Genomic DNA, 14,411 nt, shown 5'->3' with positions numbered 1-14,411 from the left:
GCTTGTACATGTACAATGGCTACTTTCGCTATTTGTACGACTACAAGACTGCTTAAATTGGGCTTTATACAAACGATTGCCTGGTATATGGAATTAAACATAATTCATTAGAGAAATGCAAATTACTAAATAAGTTACTAAATTGCAAAAGAATGATGCAAAGTTCCAAATAGTGCCCTTGCAATATCCAGGTTCCTGACATCAAACGTTTTTCAAGTGTTTTTCAAGTCTTGGTCGGTTGGCTGAGATGAACCACTTAACCTCTGATGAGAAGCTTTCCGTCTGCTCATGTGCCAGGCCAGCATGACATATTTAACCACTTAAAATGTAGAAGTTTCTGTATGTGAAACAGCAACAGCCCATTGATGAGCTTGTAGATCTATTTTTGCCAAATGTTCGCCTATTGTGATATGCCCAGAATAGGGTCCATGTGGTTAACAATCCCATCCCATAAGCTCACCTGTCAACTATGTGGCTTGTGACTCAATCTTGAGTCTCTATACTTAACTGTGGTTCCAATAGAAAAGCCTCCACTAACTGTACACTAACTGTATTGCTAAGTAATAAATCTCATATAAGTCTTTTTCCTTTGTCTTCCTCAGGTCAATTCCGAAGGAGAGCCCAGAAAGCAGCACAGAGGGGCAGGAGTTGGAATGTTTAGCGCCTCAATCCTGACAAAATCTCACTCATGCTCACCATTATCAGACACAGAACATTTACTATGCAATTTCAACTCAGAACTGATATATATATAAAAAAGGTCTTATGACTTATGAGCCCCATCTACAGTATGTAAGCCTAAAGCACAGTCGACACTAATGATTTGCAATGTAACAAAACAACTGCAATTTGTATTGCAGAATTTATCCAAGTCAAAATTGCACACAAATAGTCAACCATTTGACTGACTGGCCAGGAGGACACTGGCAGTACTCTACACATCACCAGCCTTAGCCACAGAAGACATGTTGCTGCCGCTACAGTCCTGTACAAAATGCAACACCCCCCCCCCCCCACACTGCCCTAGGGACCTCCAGGACCTCATCAGACCGTGAAACACCCGCCTAAACAGTCTTTCGAAGCAGGTAAACACATACACCAGGATAAACAGTAGTGAATGAAAAAATAGAACACATCAACATAATTAAAAAAGAAACAGGGTAGATTGTTTTTGTACCGCCAACTACAGACTGCTACCGGCATCTCTCCTCAGTGATGTAACCAATATATTGTACTATCCATGCATCTTTGCTGTACTAGTGTCCAGGAAAATGCTTGCTTATACTCCCAGAGAAATAAAACAAACCAAAATGAGATTGCATTGCATGATGTACTAGGTACCTTTTTTCATTATGGCTTATTCATAACATAGTCATTAATGTTGCTGTAGTGTCTAATTAGGATATGGCTTCCAAAGCTGTACACAATATCCTAGCCATTAGACTCAGATCTGTGAAAGGCTGCATCATATCACTTAAAAGTCAAGTGTTTATAATGGATACATTTGAGCTATTCTTAGTTTTTCAACAACTAAAGTAACATTTTTGTATGAGTGCTCTTATATTATTTCACTGTATCAGTGTGTGCAAACTGTGCATGTATTTTGTTGTAACATGTATTGTAAGATCTGGTACTCTTCTTCATGCTTTAAGTTTAGGGGGACACGAACCATTGCTGCACAATGCAATGACCATACATTTAATCAAGTAAGCAACTATAGTTCAGAAACCAACTACTTCGTACAAAACAATCTACATTTTTATTGTGATGATTCCAGCTTAATTCATTGTTTTAGTGCATCTCATGATAAAACATAAGCACAGCAATGGGCGGATAAAATCATAAAATGTGCGTACAACAGGAATTAATGATGGCAATGCCCAATGCCATACTACCAATAAACATGTCCAACCCCATGCTTGAAAAGGCCTGCTTAATCCATTGCACATCATCTTCCAACTCAGTTGGACACAGTCAGGCAGCACAAATTAAAAAGCTAAAACCTCTGTGAATTCACATGTTTCACCTTAGCCTCTCCCATATACTAGCATAGTGCATAGGCATAGTGGAGAACATTAAAAGCACAAATAACCAGTTCTGTTTGAAGAGTGTGAACAAGTACACCCATCTATGCCAAAGTGACATAGGTAGCATCAGTTGCGACGCCACAATTGTTTTCCTTCATAGACATAAGGATGTAGCCATCGTTGCCCCAGTACGTGGACCATGAGTTCTTCACTAACCAGTATGGCTCTCCTTTCAGGGTGCCATACCCCACCGCCAGCACTGCGTGGTCCAAGTCATCAGTTTTATTGCCTGCAAAAATACAGAGACCATACTTGTCACATCACAGAGTGCTGTTGGGAGGTGGAGGTTTACTTTATTTTGTACATCGATTTGTACTTAGATGTCTTTTAATGTGAAGAACGTTGAGTCGACTTGGTGTGTGTTATAACAGTTATTCTCAGCTTTTTTCATTTCAAGGGCCCCATTTGGATACGCTTTGGCTATGGACCGCAATTTGAGACATTGCTTTTTCTGCGGTAGAGCAACCTAAATTAATTAATTAATTTGTGATATTTATTATATTTTATTTAACCTGTAAAAGCCACATTTATACTAAATTCTCTTTTTGTTTTACAAGTGTGAACTGAGCAATAGAAGAGGCAAATAATGTTACACAGCTCTGCCAAGACAATAACAGACATATAACATACATAAGCACAGTACTACCCACTACCTAAGAAGCTCAAGGAGAAACTGGAAAGTCTAATAAAGTGAACAATAAAAGGCTAATATAAAAACTAAGCAACGACATTTCCTAATAAACTAATAAAAAACAAGAGATAAAAGGAAAGAGCACACCAGCACTATATCACAACATATAGCAGACACAAACTGCACTGTAAAATTGAAATTGGTACTTGACCCCATCCTCCGTCCCCACGTTAAGTGTGCTATGCAAATATAACTGAAACTGTGTTAAAACTGTAGGCATGTGCACATGGAAATATAACTCACCACACGCTGGTTCATAGTAGACTCCATTGCTGTAGAAGACAAAGGATCGATGTGCGGCATCGATGCTGACTGCCACGGGTCCATTTTTAAAGAGTGCCAACTTGAGAGCCTCCGCGTCGCCCGAGGTCACGTTGGTGTAGCTTTTGATACGTGCGGTCAGCTGAGATTGGTTCATGTGGCACAGTCCGTTCTACTCAAAAGTGAAATACACATTTAAAACATGTAAACACATCACTAAACCCCAAGAGGTTAAAAGGTGACATATTTACAGTCACAGTATCAGCTAAATGTAATTATTTATTCTTCCTGAACATAGATTATCGGTAGCAAGCAAGTGTGTACACAATGGCAGATTTGGCTGACTGGCCTAAAAATACTTTGTGGTGTTTTTATGACTGACACACACACACACACACACACACACACACACACACACACACACAGTAAAATAGACACAGTAAAGTATAGCACTTTGTCTAGTCTTTCCGAGGGAACATTCACTTTACAATGTACAGTACTTTGTGTGTACAATGTACAGTCATTGCGGTGTCCTATTAAGAGCATGCGACTGGGAGCACCTTTATGGAAATGTTCCAACCCCCAAAAGCTCAGAGAGTAAGCATTGCAGCAAAAATACCTTTTGAAAACACTGAACTGGAATGAAGATTTATAATAAACCAATGGTGAAATAAAGTCTATCGACTCAGTGAAATTGTTTGACTTTTAAAGGCTTGAGGCCTATTCATAGTCCAGTTTACGGTGAAGAGGTGACCACCGAAAACTAAAACATGACGTCACGCCGTGGTGGTCACCGCTCGCACAACACATCTCTCTGTTTTTACTAATCACCGTTCCGTTGGTCACCTCTTCATTGAAAACTGGACTATGAATAGGCCTTTATGCTGCATGAGTTGTATTGGAGTCATTTTATGGTAAATGTTTTTTTTGTTTTGGAACCATAACCACTTAAATCCTATTTAAATTCCCTTTTTCCCCTCTACAACAAATTTCTTCATTAAAAATAGCAGATCATTGACACAGGGGTGAAAAATGGGTTACAAAATCGTGGGATAAAAAATATATTTAAAAAAACTACAAGCTCCCCACATGTCATATTGCGAGTGCGACACGTTGTGACTGAGCTTGTAGTATGGCTAAAGGGATGCTAAAGCTCATGTGGATAAAGTAATGCTCAGTGAGCTCAGTGGGTTTTGTAGGTCAAAAAGAAAAAGGGATATCATGTGGATCGTGCCATAACTTTTGACCCCGCTAAAATGAAAGTTCTATCAGGCATCTCACCATCCCCATGTAGGCACCATAGGTTTCCATTGTTGCAATGCCTCCATGTTTCATGATCCATTCGTAACCTCTCCACTCCTCGCCTCCATCACAGCCGTTGTTCCCAAAGCCCCAGGAACAGTCTACCAGCACCTGCTGAGACAGCACCTGGAGAGCGCCAGTCTGCAGGGGGAAGAACAAAACCACCCTCATATTTAACCCACATGATTATTCATTTTGTCATGCACAGCAAGAATTAAGGATTCCACTAATTCCTCCAATAACTAAATGCCCAATATTTCAATAACTAAATGCCCAATATTTCACTACCCTCAGCATCAGTATGACACATGGGACAGGTCCCAAAACAAGCATATTGGATCTGGAAAAGTAAGAAATACACAGCCAGAAAGGCTGTGTAATGTGTACAATTAAGCAAAAGGTCGGGGACAACCAATCTGCAAAAACAGACAACTAGAAAGCTCAACCAGGTCAGTATGAACTATGAACCCATTCAGACAATCCAAATGGGTTCAAGTGAACATTTCCACACCAGCTGTTATCTACGGGTTGCTATGTGGATGCTGTGAGGGAGCACTAAGGGCTGGTTCCATAGGGAGTGACTGTTTATGAACATGCCAGTGGCAGTGGGGGATGGGGATGCAGCACTCACATCGCGGAGCTGTTCTCATCCAAGACCTCAAAATACTTTGTGTGAAGTTGCCCGAACGGCCAAGGCTCCAAGAACAGTCAGAAATGTTCGTTAAGGGCTTTTATTTTCCCCAAACTCCTCCACCAACCTCCAGACAGTTTTCTTCAGTGCAATTCACATACACAAACTAAATACTGGCCAACAATAGACCAACAAAACAAATACTTAGGCAAACACAATTGAACAAGACCAAATAGGATGAGAACTCTCTTCAGGTTAAACCTTGATCCCACAAGGCCCTGTAGCTCTCCCTCAGGACTGTTACCCGTGTTAAAGCCCACAACCAACTAACCCACCTGTCCCTGCAGCCTCCCTTAAATAGGGGTAGACCCTACCACCACAGGACACAGAGCAATTAGCAACCTTTTTTCTCAATAAATACTTATAAATAAATACTGCCATAAATAATCCCTTGTATAAAAGTAACCTAAACATACTAAAGATGTGTTACCATTAAACAAATATAAATAAGCATGAACACTCAATGACAAATACTCAAAGCATAAGAAGTAACCCCCCTCCCCTGCATAGCACTTGGCCCCTTCCTAAATCAAGGGCAATGCCACCAGCAGTGCAGGAGAGACAATTAGCAAACAATCAGTGAACACACAGTTTTCCATACACAAGTTTAAAACATTAGTCCTTGCATGCATGTATATAGGGCACGGGTTGCCCCGTGACACTTTGCAAGACTGCCCTCAGCAACTCACTGTCACTTGTACACTGTCGTCAAGTCACCGTCACCATCCATCACCCCTTACTTTCACGCTGTACACCTTAAAATATACTGTACTTTTGTTCACTGGTGCTGCAAGTCCTTTTCAATGTATATTTCTCTCACTTAGTGACCGGTTACCTCCCCTCCTCCCTTCCGTTTTTCTCCTCCTACTTTATATCAGTGGGTCCATTTAGCTAATGAGTGAAAATGAGTGAAAATGAACGGATATGGTTACTTCACTATCACTAAACTGTATATTAAACCTGTCCTTCCACAGTGCCAGGCAACGTGGGGAATGGAATGACTTTGAGACAGAGGCCAACGGAATGTATTAAAGTGGAGTCATTCTCTTCCCATCACAACTGTCACAAGCCGTTCCTCACCCCTCGCCTTCTTTGAAGAATAAGCAGAGGGTTGGGTGAAAATTGTAGAATGGAAATGTAAGGGTTGCGATGTTCCGTTTGCTAACCCAGAGCCTACTGCACATGGACTGCACAATTTTACTTTGTCCTAATCAACAGACGGAGCATAAACTAGAAAAAGTGCCCTTCCGGGCACAGGTCTCCACCAGGTTATCCACAGATCCGTGCAGTTAGAGGTAAAAACACTTTTCGGCCAGTTATAGCGCCACCTTGAGGCTGAGTTGAAATTGTTCATGTGGCATTTCGTCCTCGGCCTAGTGGGAATGTGGGTGCACAATTTCACGGAAATCACGCGATGTGTTCATGATTTGCAGCATTTTGTTTGAAACTGAGCACTCCTGTGAACTTTGGAAGCCAATCTTAACCAATCAGGATGGAGTCTGATAAATCTGAAAGACCCGTTTCGTTGAATGGCTCTAGAGAGACTGTGTACCAATTTGCGTGATGTTTGGACAAAATCTGTAGGTGTACTGTGCAAAAAGTTGTTTTGCACAAAGCGGCCTCCTGGTGGCGCTATAACAGGCCGTTCTGGAAAGTTTGGGGCAGAGGTTCATGGTTGGCATCCAGGGAGTGTGTGTGCAAAATATGGCATCGACCGGGTTAACGGTGGCCGAGATTAGCTGTTCACGGACACACGGACACACGGACACACGGACGGACACACGGACACACGGACGGACGGAGTGCAAAACATACTCTCCCCACATGCCTTCGGCCTGGTGGAGACAATAATAACGTATCCTTGGTGGTTGTGTTTTGGTAGCCTGGTTAACCACTCCCCCTTGAATACATTTCAATGAAATTAAGTGTATTCAAGGGGGAGTGGTTAACCAGGCTAGTGTTTTGGCAGTGCAGGTAGTGTTTTCACCTTTAGGAAGAGTGCGCCCTCTACTGCTCCAGTCGTGGCAAAGCTCCAGCAGGACCCACAGACAGCCTGGTCCTTCACTGGGGTCACAGCACCTACAAAAACATCAACAGATCAGATCAGATCCTCTTTCAACCAAAGAGCAGCTTTAGGGAGACTAGATAGCCAGAGAACATCTATAAAGGATAATACAAATTATCTTTTTAAATCTTGCATACAAACACACAGCATACCATAAAGCCTCCAGTCAAGGGAATCAGGGACCTGTACTCCTTCATAGCTCTTCAAGGGGAATGGAAGTCCTCTGTTGGGGGTCTTCCCTCGTCTTCGTCCCCTCATAACAGTCAGTTCAGACATGGTGCGATCGGATAGCGAGTTCAGTGCCAGGGAGAAAGACAGGCCTGCTCTGTTCTTAGCGTGGACGTACCTGGACCACAGGAAATGCCATAGCATTATTTATACCAGCTGAAGTTGTTTCTCCCCAAAACACAGCTGGAATCCTTCTTCTCAATGACTTTTACTTTATTTGTTTATTTTGACGGGAGAATGCATATTAATGGACATTACAAATAAATGCAATGTAAATACACCGGATTTAGCAAGGATGCTAAAAGGCAGGCAGTGAAGCACATTGCACTACGAGATACGAGACAAAGCATAAAAACATACATACAAGAAACACAGTACAAGGTATAAAGTGTATCTACAGGTATAATGGTTTAGCAGCGTTTTTATAGGGCAATATAGAATTGTAACTAAAGTAACTGTGTATAACGTGACATAATTGCTTTCAAGTAATATAGGATACGCTGTCAAGGTGCACTACTAGACTATTAGACTATACATGGCCACAGCTTTGGTTGTCGAGTAACCATTTTTTTGTATTCACACTTCATTCACACTGATTATACAAATTCAGTCTTATGCAAACCTTACACCACCCCTTTGGAGTGACTACCGGTAGTTGTTTTGCCAAGACACTTTGGAAAACATAACACAAGTTCAATGATGGTAGAATCTTCACAAGCACCTTTTATATGAGATGACTAAACATCATTTGGAAATCCTACTAGAAGTCTAGCTGACGTGTAAAATAGTGAAAGCAGCATTTTCAGATGTGGCATTCCAACCATTGACACCGCTAATTTAATAAAGTTATTTCATCCACAGTGTTCGACTGAAATTCCTCACCACCAACATCCTCATGTCCTTTAGCAGACAGTGAGACAACATAATTAATAACAGGTGAACATAATAAAGACCACAAAGGTCATCTTATGTCTCACCGTAGGTTATGAATAAAAGCATGCTCTCTCTTTTCGTGTTCCCTCTCGTCACTGTAGCTTCGCTGGAACTTGTCCTTGAAGTGGTTGAACACGCGCTGTGCGTGGCCTGCTGATGAAGTGTGAATGAGGTCTTTCATTGGATTGGCCAACAGGTGGTGTTCCACGCCGGGACCCGGGAACGGGCCACAGTTCATCCCTATGATGAAAACAGACAACAAAACGGAAGAAAAAGAAAAGTACAGTTAAATGGGCAACACGCTAACTTGCCTTTCTTTCTCCTTTTTTGGTTAACTGATACCAAACAATTAGCCCTTCACTAAATCCCATCCCAAAAAGCAATTGTCCAATGCCAATCCAAATAGTTTAGCAACGGTTGCTATGCAGGTCAAGCTTTCCTCGCTGCTAACGTGCCTATTGGACAAGGATGGGTTGGGGAGGGACTTAGTGAAGGGCTAATTGTCTATGCTGAAATGCAACATGCCCTAAATGTGGTTCAATGGTGGTTATGTGGTAATATTCTCCAGTCAAGTGTGCACCATCTGCATCAGACTTTTATCAGTATACAAAATATTGTCACACACCGTATGCTGTTCTGCACATGGTGAGAGTCCACTATCGCTGCTCTCTCAACGCCCATCTCATTCCATTTTAAGCCTATATAGAGCGTCGCAGTCCCGCCCCCTTTCAGGATGACAAGCAGCCCGGAAGAGAATTTCCCATTCATTTTTCCCATAGAAGTTTCAAAAAGTATTTATTTAAAGACCTTTAAGCCTTGGACAAAGCCAACTCGGCTCCTGACAAAAAACTAAAAAAATTGGGCCGAACAAATAATTAGAAAGAAGAAGAAAAGGGCAGGGTACAACACAGTTTTCTAATATTTGTTCGGCCCAAAAGTTTGTGTTTATTGTCATGATTTTTCAGGAGCCGAGTTGGCTTTGTCCGAGGGGAATGGGACTGCGACGCTCTACAACCCTCCTTAACTAACATAGCAAATGACTTGAGCACCAACCGTCTGGCAGTGCGAAGACTTTGGGGTCCAAGTGTACGCTGAATTCCTTGTAGTCCACCAGGTATTTGTCATAGTGGGAGCCGAGCAGTGTGTTGTAGCCCATCATCTCGTAGTGGACGGGAGTGGTAGGTTCTTGCTTGCCATCTGCGCCGCCCTCCGACCGGGTCACCCACAGCGTGTAGGTGTTCTTCTTGTGTCCGACAGTTGTCACATTCTGCCAAACCTCACACAGGGAGCCTCCATAGTACTCCATTCGTAGGAACTGTGTGTGGGGGAGAGAGAAATGACAAGTCTGACATACTGATGAAAGTTACTACGGAAATAGCACATCTACAAACTCACGTAGACGAGCTGTGAGATTGGAGATTGACTGTATGTTCTGTGTGTGACATGATGCGCATCTAAAATAAAATGTGCGAGGTCAAAACACACACACACACACACACACACACACACACACACACGGGCGCCCTCTGGCCTAGTGGTCCAGGCACATGCCACATATAGGCTCTTGACTGACAGTGTGTTGAGTTTTCGAGTCCCGTTCATGACGACCTTTGCTGCATGTCTCTCCCTCCCTCTTTCCCGTCTGTTTTCACTGTAACTATCAATAAAAGGCACAAAAGCCAAAAACAAATCTTTAAAAAAAAATGACACACACACAAGCGGAGTGGTTAGTGAGCCTGCCTGGGGAGCCAGAGCCCATGGTTGTCCAGGCCGGGACAGCAATGTGTTGATGTGTGTCCCTGAGCAAAACTCTTAATCCCTAATTGCTCCCAACGCTTCGCACAATGCCTCCTCACTGCTTCTAGTGATTATAGGATGGGTACATTTCCTGTATGTGCAAAACTATACAGTGCCAAGAAACGCCCCAAGGAGTGGGGAGTCGGGACCAATATTATTAGTACTATTATATAATTATCACACACACACACACACCTGGAAACCCTGGGCATCTGGCAGTGATATCTGAGGTGTGACAGTCTCATTCTTGGTTCCATTGACCTGGAAGCACTTCATCACATTCAGCTCCGCCTCTGTGGTCTCAGGGGTTATTTTATAGGATGTACAGTACCCCATGGCTGCTCCGCCCCGAGCTGATATGTGGACACCTGACCTGTTTAGAGGTGCAATGGTCAGTCAATAATCGTACCAATCAGTATAAAAGTATAAAAATAGGGTTTATGTGTTAAGCGGTTGAAGATGGATAATCGATTTTGTAAATTATATATATTTTTAAATCTCAAATAAGCTCATTGATACAGAAGAAGAAAACGTTCATGAGTATTCCATTAATTGAAAAGGTTAATCGATAGAATCATAGTTGCTTGCAGCCCTCATACTGCAATATTCTCCTGCTGAGGTCAGGTCATATTGGTTCCTACTTCCTATCTCTCAAAAGTCTTAAGTCAACATGCACACTTTCTGACTCATGAGTTACATGTTTGAAATGGTACCGTAAACATACACTTGTGACCACATTAAGATCAGTATAGAGTAAGCAATACAAAACCAAAAGGCAGGGACGTGCTTGATAAGCAATTCCAGCTGAAAGTAACAATTTACTGCATGCGGCAGCAGAATAGGTTAACCACTGGGTTTCACGCACAGTCTTTAGGGTGCTTCTGACTGAACTGCTGTCACGCTCTAGGCTAGCCACTTTGACCTGACACATCAGCTCTCAGTTTCACATCAGTAATTCAAGCACACAAAAGGTCTGCAACGTCTGACTCAGGATTCAGAGGTGCAGCAGCATTATTACCATGGTAATAATCTATTCGGCTGGACTTCAGCGGTAGATCAAACCAGGCCTCAAATGGCTCCTTTATTTCGGCATAGGGCAAGTTGATCACTCCTGCAACAGTCAAAATGCTCTTGTTATTCAATTATTCTAAGAAAAATAACACAGATGTAACCCGTTCTCAAATCCTGTGGTTATATATTAACCTTTTACATGATAGGCCTTTCCAAAATCTGGAAGAGAAGGCAGAGCCTTTCCGTCTGTGGCTGTAAATGGACAAAGAGAAACAGAAGGGGGTAGAGAGTATAATTAAATTACAAAAGTTATTTAGCAGAGCATGACAGGGCCTTCACAGAACAGAATTAGTTAATTGTGAAATTCATTCAAACAATCAAAAACTTCCCAGTCTCTGTTTATGAAGCAAGCACTTTGTTTGCAATTGCAAATGTGTTCTTACAACACAATACAATAACCTAAATGTTACAGTACACCACTTTGAAACTATGGAATTGTAACTGAAAACACAACACATGCAGTACTTTTACTAACTGGACCATCAATAATTATTATGAGATACCAGCTATGCTGCTCTGTACAGAGAAAAGCAGGCGTTTCATGATTATGTGGTTAACCATGAAAAGAAACTAAACACTATAACACCATGAAACAAAGGAGACTTGTATATGACCACAACACTGCCAACTGTGAGAGCAAAGGACGAGTTATTCTCTTACCTACTGCAATCCACAGAAACAAAGCTATAATGTGCCAAGACTGCATGGTTCTCACTGTGAGGCTATTTACATGAAAGGCAAGACATTAGTTAAGATTTAAACCCAACAGAGATAATGATCTACTCTGTCGCTGATTAAAACAACACTATACTGTCCGGAGTCTGTCTGCGGGGTTTGACAAAATTGACAGTACCACCACAACGTTTTGCACTGGGTGTGATCGGCAGCTCCATTCACCCAATGGTATAGGAGAAAGAAAGATTTTACCCAATTAGATAAGAGAGGCGGGCGTTGTGTGCACTCCGATCATGTGATTTGTGTCATATGATTAAACATGACTTGCCTTTCCCTTTTTGTGACGCTAGGCGCTTAATTGTAACCTTCAGTCAGGACATAACGGTTAGTTTACTGGGAAAACTGTCCTATTTGTAACGAGGCGTAGCTACATGAGCTTTAAATTGAGACCAATCATTAAAACAAAATTATCACAATAAACAAATACAATTAGTTCAAATGTGAAATGTTTGCAGTAGAATTGCACAATACACTGGATTCGACACTAGGTGTCAGCATTTGACTTAGTATGGGCATATACTCATCCGTCCTTTCAGGCTTATGCAGAAAATAATATGAAAATAAATCACTGTTTAGGGTAGGCTATTTGTCAAATTGTCAGGGGAAATTAAGGACTAACATAGTGTAAAATAACTTCACAATATCGTTTTTACCAGTCTGGACTAACCTTTTCTGGAAAATAAACTCTGATAAAAGTTTAATATAAAAGCAACATTGACTTTCAGGAAGATTTGGGCATTGTTTCAGGGAGTGGTAAAGCAAGGATCGACTGCCATACAGAAGGGCAGAATGAGACTGAAACTCTCTCTGGCAGACAAGCAGGGTGACATGTTTCGACTGGTAGACAGGCAGGGAGTGACAGACAGACTGTGTTGTTGAACTCATTATGCCAGGGACCTAACTGAAGTCATGAGATAACACTGCAACAGCTGAGCAGCAGTGGTAAACAGTTACTAGTCAGTGTGTGTGTGTGTGTGTGTGTGTGTGTGTGTGTGTGTGTGTGTGTGTGTGTGTGTGTGTGTGTGTGTGTGTGTGTGTGTGTGTGTGTGTGTGTGTGTGTGTGCTGTTAATTATGCAGTAACAGCTGAGAGAGAAGAGAAAGGCAGATTACAGCAGCCCCTGGGAGGTTAGAGGTTATTACTTAGCAATCAGGATATTAAATAATACCCAAAACACTGATGACCTCCAAATCCTTAACTTAACACCATGAAGTAACAATCAAAGGACAGCATATTATGTTACTGTACTCAATTCTCGAAAATGTGGTCAGATAGTTGTGCTGAAAGCCTCCCTTAACCCATTTTGGGGCGGGAACACCTTTTGGTGTTTTACCCCCTCAGGCCGGGAACCCATTTTGGGGTTCTGTAGGCTACAGTATGTACAGTATTAAAAAATGTAAAAAGAATTGATGCTGCTATATAAATATTTGACGTTTTTTAGAAAACTTAGGTCAGGATATAGAGCCATTTTTAGAATCGGCCTAGAGTAACTTGTTCCAAACATTGTAGGAAGCCATGCTTCAGAGATATATTTCAACCACTGCTAGCTGGTGATGCGTTTGTTAGAGTTCAAATGATCTAAAGTCCAATAAAAAGGCTGTAGACATAACTCATGGGATCTTAAGAAATGGCATATTTTAATGATTAGGCCCACAGGGATACATATCCCGAAATGAAAGGGACCAAGTGATATGGATATGAACAGCAAATGAACATGGATAAAAGCAGATACGACCTGTTATATGGCGAGTATTATATTATATTCGCTCCATATCAGTCCGTTGGTCCCCAGCGCTGTCATGTCTGTCCTGGAGAGCTCTGAGTCTGACTATATTAAACAGAGCTGGGCTGCGGCCTTGGGTTCCAAGTGGCTCAGGCACAGCCACGGTGCTGAACACTCTTATAAGTAATGGTAAATACTTTAAAGGTCTACTTTATCTCATCACTGGCTCTTGTGATGAATACCCTATTGGCCTGAATATGTTATGTAATACGTAGGCCTAATGAACATGAATACGTTTTTTTTCCATTGGAAATATCCTAAGAACTGAGTTCGTATTATAATTCGGGGACTAGACTATTTGACAATCAATGTTCTTTTTCCACAAATGAGTCTTGAAAAATAGATATTCGGCACAATACAGTATTTATGTCACACCCTTCGATAAATGTTATGATTTCTAGAAGTGAGCAGCATTAGCAGTAGTTGCAGAAGGCCAATGCCTAATTTATGCTCTGTCATATGATGAAGTATAAAAGCTGCTGCAGCATTCAGAGTATGTTCTCTACATGTGACAGTGTGATATGTGAGGAAGTTGAGGAGCCCAAGTTCATGTGACCGCCCCATAGTGCGTCAGAGGATAGTCAAAGGTGCATGGCATGTACATACCTCGACAGCAGCACTGCCACATACTGTACACATCCGTGCATCCGCACACGCACGCACGCACACAGACGCACACACACACGCACAAACACATACACACTCGTTTTAAGTAAAGCAGAATCCATTCCATACATCTCCAAAGGTGTTGAGTTTCTCATAACATTC

General features: G+C 41.8%; 1 pseudogene across 1 annotated transcript; it reads right to left on the bottom strand.

Moving 5' to 3' along the window:
- Window positions 1-1,740: 1,740 nt before the first annotated feature.
- Window positions 1,741-11,987, bottom strand: LOC310865058 (digestive cysteine proteinase 1-like; annotated as a pseudogene). Its single transcript, XR_014571091.1, has 11 exons — window positions 11,787-11,987; window positions 11,259-11,318; window positions 11,074-11,166; window positions 10,251-10,428; window positions 9,312-9,573; window positions 8,303-8,498; window positions 7,250-7,443; window positions 7,020-7,111; window positions 4,321-4,482; window positions 3,022-3,211; window positions 1,741-2,316 (listed from the first exon to the last, which is right to left on the bottom strand). The product of XR_014571091.1 is annotated as a digestive cysteine proteinase 1-like (transcript).
- Between the last annotated feature and the right edge of the window lie 2,424 nt (window positions 11,988-14,411).

Source organism: Protomyctophum parallelum, assembly GCF_964188405.1.
Source record: "Protomyctophum parallelum genome assembly, chromosome: 1".
Taxonomy (NCBI): Eukaryota; Metazoa; Chordata; class Actinopteri; order Myctophiformes; family Myctophidae; genus Protomyctophum; species Protomyctophum parallelum.
Note: the sequence above shows the minus strand (reverse complement) of the source record. Positions and strands in the feature narration are given on the sequence as shown.